We start from the raw sequence: 6,122 nt of genomic DNA, 5'->3' as shown, positions 1-6,122 counted from the left end.
ATACATATATATATATATATATATATATATACACACATATGCGTATAAGTGTACGAAATAATTATTAACGTGAATGAGATACCTTCAACTTTGAATCCTATTATGGTTATTGGCTCGCACGATGAGAATGTCGACCACGAGTTTATTACGAAGCTCATGACTGGAGTGATTACCAATCGAGATCCTGAGCTGGTTCCGTAAAAGATGGCTGCTCTTCCCTCTCGAATGTGAAGGTGCTTGACTACAATAATGACGGCGAGGCGGAGGAGGCAACCTTGGAAAACACCCTTATCAGAAGGACGAGGTCCATGTGGTTTTTGCGAAACAAGATTGAAGACGCTCTTGTCCAGACTAGGAAGATGAAGTATTCATCTTGAAGATGCCCCTCCAACCACTAGGAATTCTCCTTATTCCTCTTACGTTTAATCATCGTGCTTATTCGCACGCAACGATGACAAATGTTAGCGCGTGGACCACCGCAATGGTCCTTCCCATGTCAGAGGAATAAGGACAGTAGTGTCCCCTCTTTGGTTGATCATCTGCTTGAATGGGGAAAGTTAGGGTGACCATGCAAGACAATTTATTATTACAGGGGCCCAGGTAATAACGACTTGTAGTGCATGGAAATCCTGGTGGACCCTGTGGGTCAGGCTAGTGATCACCATCCATCCAAAAATTTCTACTTATTCCCATCTACATCTAGTAGAACGATACCTAGACCGTTGCCTTAGCACTTTACAAAGTAGGAAACCTGTCTTTGCCTACTTCGTGTCCGACACTTCTACCCGTATACGAGGCGTATGGGAACCGATATCTAAGCAAGTGAAGATGGCTAACACGCGGGAAGGATTAAGCGGTGTTACACTCTCTATCACCTCTGTATGTACAACCCCATCTCATGGGAAGTATACCCGTCATTGTGGGGCTAAAGACCTAAGAAAACTATTGTAGAAGGAAAATAACTACCATTTTTTGTATTATGATGTCACACCCCCAAAAATCCACACGCGGAGTACCACCGCTTGGAGGCGTGACATAACCAGGATCAAGCCACCAATCATATTGAACCATGTTATTAATAAATGTAAATCAACCAAACAATATGAAAGGTGTTCGAAAAAAACAAAGTATAGTATCAATGTTTAGCGGAAGCATAAATGTAAAACCCAACATAAGTAATAAGTTTAAAGAGTCATAAAGTTTTCATCAAAACATCCACGATCCATGTCCCACAACGACCGCGCCTCCCGTGCAAGCTCCATAGGTACCTAATGTCCTGCAAGGCATGCAGCAGAGAGTCAACAACTAGTTGAGCGAGTTCACAGTTGATAGTTCAGTAATCGTAATAGTATGAGTAGCTTTATGTTCGTTCATTAAATCATGTATCGTATTAGTTTGCATCGCGGCCCTCTAGGCAGGCATGCGAAGATTAGGGGAAGTTTTCCCAAGTATTCTAGACTAGGTATATTTGTATCGCAGCCACCCGGCATGTGTGCAAAGTTTTAGTGTATGGTTCGCAGCCTTCCTTGGCATGTGTGTGAAGATTAGTCATATTATCGCAGCCAACCCCGACGTGTGTGCGAAGATCAGTTCTATAAGTATCACTAGTCTAGTCGTATCTTATCAATAACTCTTCCTCACCCGAGGACCATATAACTAAGTTCCATAAGCTAGGTAGGTACAAGTAAATAATCCAAACCCATTCCCACCCTGGGAACCCATGCCTTGGCTGTGTGAACTCACCTTGGTTTTGCTCGGCAGATACACAGAAAAGTCAATCAAGCTATAGGGTGGTCAACCACGTCCTACCATGGTTACCATACAAGTCAGGTTCATATTCAAGTAGTGTACTCATATTCTACACATATTCTATCAAGTTGCATACAAGTATTGGTCATGGCATGTACGTATAGTCATGGCAGTTCAATCACAGTACGAGTTCAATCAGTAGCAATCACGTAAATAAACGAAGTCTAAATATACGGCCCAAGTGGTTGGGCTCGTAACAGTGTGCAAGTCCAACGGTGTGTGCACGTGCTTACGGTCTCGAGTCGAGACCAGAGATCTCGAGTCGAGACTAGGTGGTCTCGAGTATAGGTCTTGGTGTTCTCGAGTCGCAATCAGGAAGGTCTCGACTTGTGCATATATTACTCGAGACTAGGTGGTGTCTCGAGTCAGGTCTCGAGTCGCAACAGGACTCACAATACTGGTCTCGAGTTGTGCTGTTTGTGCTGGTGAGGTGGTCTCAAGTCGAGATAGTGAGTTCTCGACTCGCAATCCGTGTCGAGACTAGCAGATTGTAACTGATTTCCTTGATGGCAGTTCATGATTTCCGTAATATCAGCTAACAAGTTTTTGGCAGTTTCAATCAGATCAAATCGGCAATTATTCAGCATTCAAACACATTCATATCAATTCAAGAACAATGAATCCGGAATTAATCAATGATCGTGCATCCTAATTGTAATCAACATCAAGAACAACAATCATCGTAGCATTCGAATTAGTGATTTCGATATCTAATATGCAACCCTAATCATTCCAAACTGATTTCTTAAACACGATCATATGCATACACCCGATTATATAATATTCATTCGGTTCTATATCAACATTAAGGCATTCTAACAGACTTGTTCATCATGTATTTCACAAGTAACACTTTAAACATCAACACCATATAATACCTAATTACACAATCACCAACATCAATCATATAAAAGATATGACACTAACCGGATTAGATGATTGAAACCCGTAAGGTCTCGAGTGAGCAAGGGAGTTGTCGCCGGCTTCAAGAGAGGGAAAGAGAGCAAGTAGGGTTCTTGTGTGTGTACGAGTGTTTGCAACTAATGAGGGAACAAACCCCCACTAATGGGTAGGACTTAGCTTAAATAGGTGGATGGCCGAACCCATCATGGGTTACCCATTGGTCTCGGGTTCAAGGTGTGCAAGATTGGGCCAAGAGAATATGTAAAAATAAGGGACGAGTTGTGCGGCCCAAATGGCTTGTGACAGATAGCAAAATCATGCATTCACTCAATAAATAAAGTTTCAGGTAAGCATATAACGTTACACAAGATAGGCTCGAAATACGAGTTGTTACATTATCCCCAACTTGAAAGAAATTTCGTCCCGAAATTTGGTACGTACTCACTGAGGAAGCTAGGTAAGTTGTATCGTTTACTGGTTTTCCTGGGGTGTCACATCCTCCCCTCGTTGATCTGGAATTTCGTCCCGAAATTCCATGGTAGCTTCAGCCTCAGTAGTGGTTGTACTGTTCGCGAACAATTGGGGGTACTTTTCTTTTATCTGATCTTCGCGTTCCTAGGTGAACTCTGGGCCACGACGGGAGTTCCAACGAACTCGAACAAGAGGGATTCTCTTGTTTTTGAGGACCTTAACATCCCGGTTCGTGATTTCAACTGGTTCCTCGACGAAGTGCAACTGCTCGTCGATAGTGAGTTCCTTCAGAGGACCTATGAGGGTCTCATCTGACAGACGCTTCTTCAGATTTGACACGTGAAAGACGTTGTGAACTGCTCCGAGTTAAGCTGGTAGGTTCAGTCGGTAGGCTACTTTGCCTATTCTTTCTGCAATTTCGAACGGTCCGACATATCGCGGATTGAGCTTGCCCCGTTTGCCAAAACGAACCACACCCTTCCAGGGTGAGACTTTGAGTAAAACCCGGTCCCCGACCTGAAATTCCAATGGCTTCCTACGCTTATCCGCGTAGCTTTTCTGACGGTCGCGAGCTGCCGCCATGCGTTGACGTATTTGTGCAATCTTGTCCGTGGTGTCCACTATAAGTTCTGGACCTGTGATCTGACTATCCCCCACCTCTGCCCAACAGAGAGGTGACCGGCATTTACGCCCGTACAATGCCTCAAATGGAGCGGCTTGTATGCTGGTGTGATAACTGTTATTGTATAAGAACTCCACCAAAGGGAGATGCTTTTCCCAGCTGTTGCCGAAATCGATAACACATGCCCGAAGCATGTCTTCTAGAGTTTGAATTGTGCGCTCAGACTGCCCATCCGTCTGAGGGTGATAAGCCGTGCTCATATCTAACTGAGAGCCAAAAGCCTTGTGCATTGCTTGCCATAGTTCTGATGTGAATCGTGCATCGCGATCCGAAATGATAGAGGTGGGCACCCCGTGCCTTGAGACCACTTCTTTCAAGTATATGCCTGCTAGTGTGGAAAACTTGTCTGTTTCTTTGATTGCCAAGAAGTGAGCAGACTTGGTGAGTCGATCCATGATCACCCAAATAGTATCGTTCCCACGCTGGGATCTAGGCAGGCTATTAACGAAATCCATGGAAATTTCCTCCCATTTCCACTGTGGTATCTTTGGTTGCTGGAGTAGACCTGCTGGTTTCTGATATTCTGCCTTGACTTTTGCACAGGTCAAGCACTTACTGACATAGGTAGCGATGTGGGCCTTCATGCTAGGCCACCAATAAGTTGTTCTGATGTCATGGTACATTTTATCCGACCCTGGATGTACCGAGTAGCGAGACTTGTGAGCTTCATCCATTACCAGCTCACGCAGGTTACCATAAAGTGGGACCCAAATATGCCCTGTTACATAGTAGGCGCCCTCTTCCTTCTGTTCTAATCGTTGCCTTGAGCCGCGTAAGGCTTCAGCCCTGACGTTTTCTGGTTTCAATGCTTCTACCTGAGCATCTCGTATCTGTGCTGGAAGACCAGACTGAATAGTAAGCTGTAGTGCTCGTACGCGTCTAGGTAGAGTGTCCTTTCGACTGAGAGCATCAGCCACAACATTGGCTTTGCCTGGATGGTACTTGATGGCGCATTCGTAATCGTTAAGCAGTTCAACCCATCGACGTTGACACATGTTCAATTCCTTCTGCTTGAAGATATGCTCGAGACTCCTGTGATCGGTGTAAATAGTGCACTTGGTACCGTACAGATAGTGTCGCCATATCTTAAGCGCGAAAACAACAGCTCCCAGCTCCAAATCGTGCATCGTGTAGTTCCGTTCATGAACTTTAAGTTGGCGCGAAGCGTAAGCAATGACCTTGTCGCGCTGCATTAACACACATCCAAGACCCTGAATGGATGCATCACAATAAACCACGAAATCGTCCGTGCCCTCTGGCAATGAGAGGATAGGTGCACTGCAAAGTCTATCCTTTAAGTGCTGAAAAGCGGTTTCCTGAGTATTACCCCAACGGTAGGTGACACCTTTCTGTGTCAGTAACGTAAGTGGCTGAGCAATCTTTGAGAAGTCTTTAATGAATCGTCTGTAATACCCCGCCAAGCCCAAGAATTGGCGTATTTCCGTTGGTGTACGCGGTGCAGGCCAGTTCCTGATCGAATCTACCTTGGATGGATCAACATGGATCCCATCCTTGTTTACCACATGGCCTAGAAAATGGACTTCACGAAGCCAGAAGTCGCATTTTGAAAACTTGGCGTACAGTTGTTCCTTTCGAAGAAGTTCCAAGATAAGCCGTAAGTGCTGCTCGTGTTCCTCCTGACTCTTGTAGTAGATCAGGATGTCGTCGATGAATACAATCACAAACTTGTCTAGATAGGGTTTGCACACCCTGTTCATAAGGTCCATAAAAACTGCCGGTGCGTTCGTTAACCCAAATGGCATGACTAGGAACTCGTAGTGGCCGTAGCGAGTTCTGAATGCTGTTTTGGAGACGTCCTCAATGCGGACTCTAAGCTGATGGTATCCTGACCTCAAGTCTATCTTGGAGTAGTAGCTCGACCCTTGCAACTGGTCGAATAAATCGTCTGTACGCGGAAGAGGATAACGGTTCTTCACCGTCACCTTGTTAAGTTCCCTGTAATCAATGCACATGCGAAAAGTCCCGTCCTTCTTTTTCACGAATAACACTGGAGCTCCCCAAGGCGACGAGCTTGGACGAATAAAGCCCTTATCCAAGAGCTCTTGTAGCTGTGTAGAGAGTTCTTCTAACTCTGATGGAGCTAAGAGATACGGTGCACGTGCTATCGGTGCTGCTCCTGGTGCTAGCTCGATTTGAAACTCGACCTGGCGATGAGGCGGTAGACCAGGTAAATCTTCTGGAAACACTTGAGGAAAGTCGCGAACTATTGGAATGTCCTCCAATTTCTTTTCCTTTG

Source organism: Helianthus annuus, chromosome 13, assembly GCF_002127325.2.
Source record: "Helianthus annuus cultivar XRQ/B chromosome 13, HanXRQr2.0-SUNRISE, whole genome shotgun sequence".
Taxonomy (NCBI): Eukaryota; Viridiplantae; Streptophyta; class Magnoliopsida; order Asterales; family Asteraceae; genus Helianthus; species Helianthus annuus.
This window is presented reverse-complemented; position numbering follows the sequence as displayed.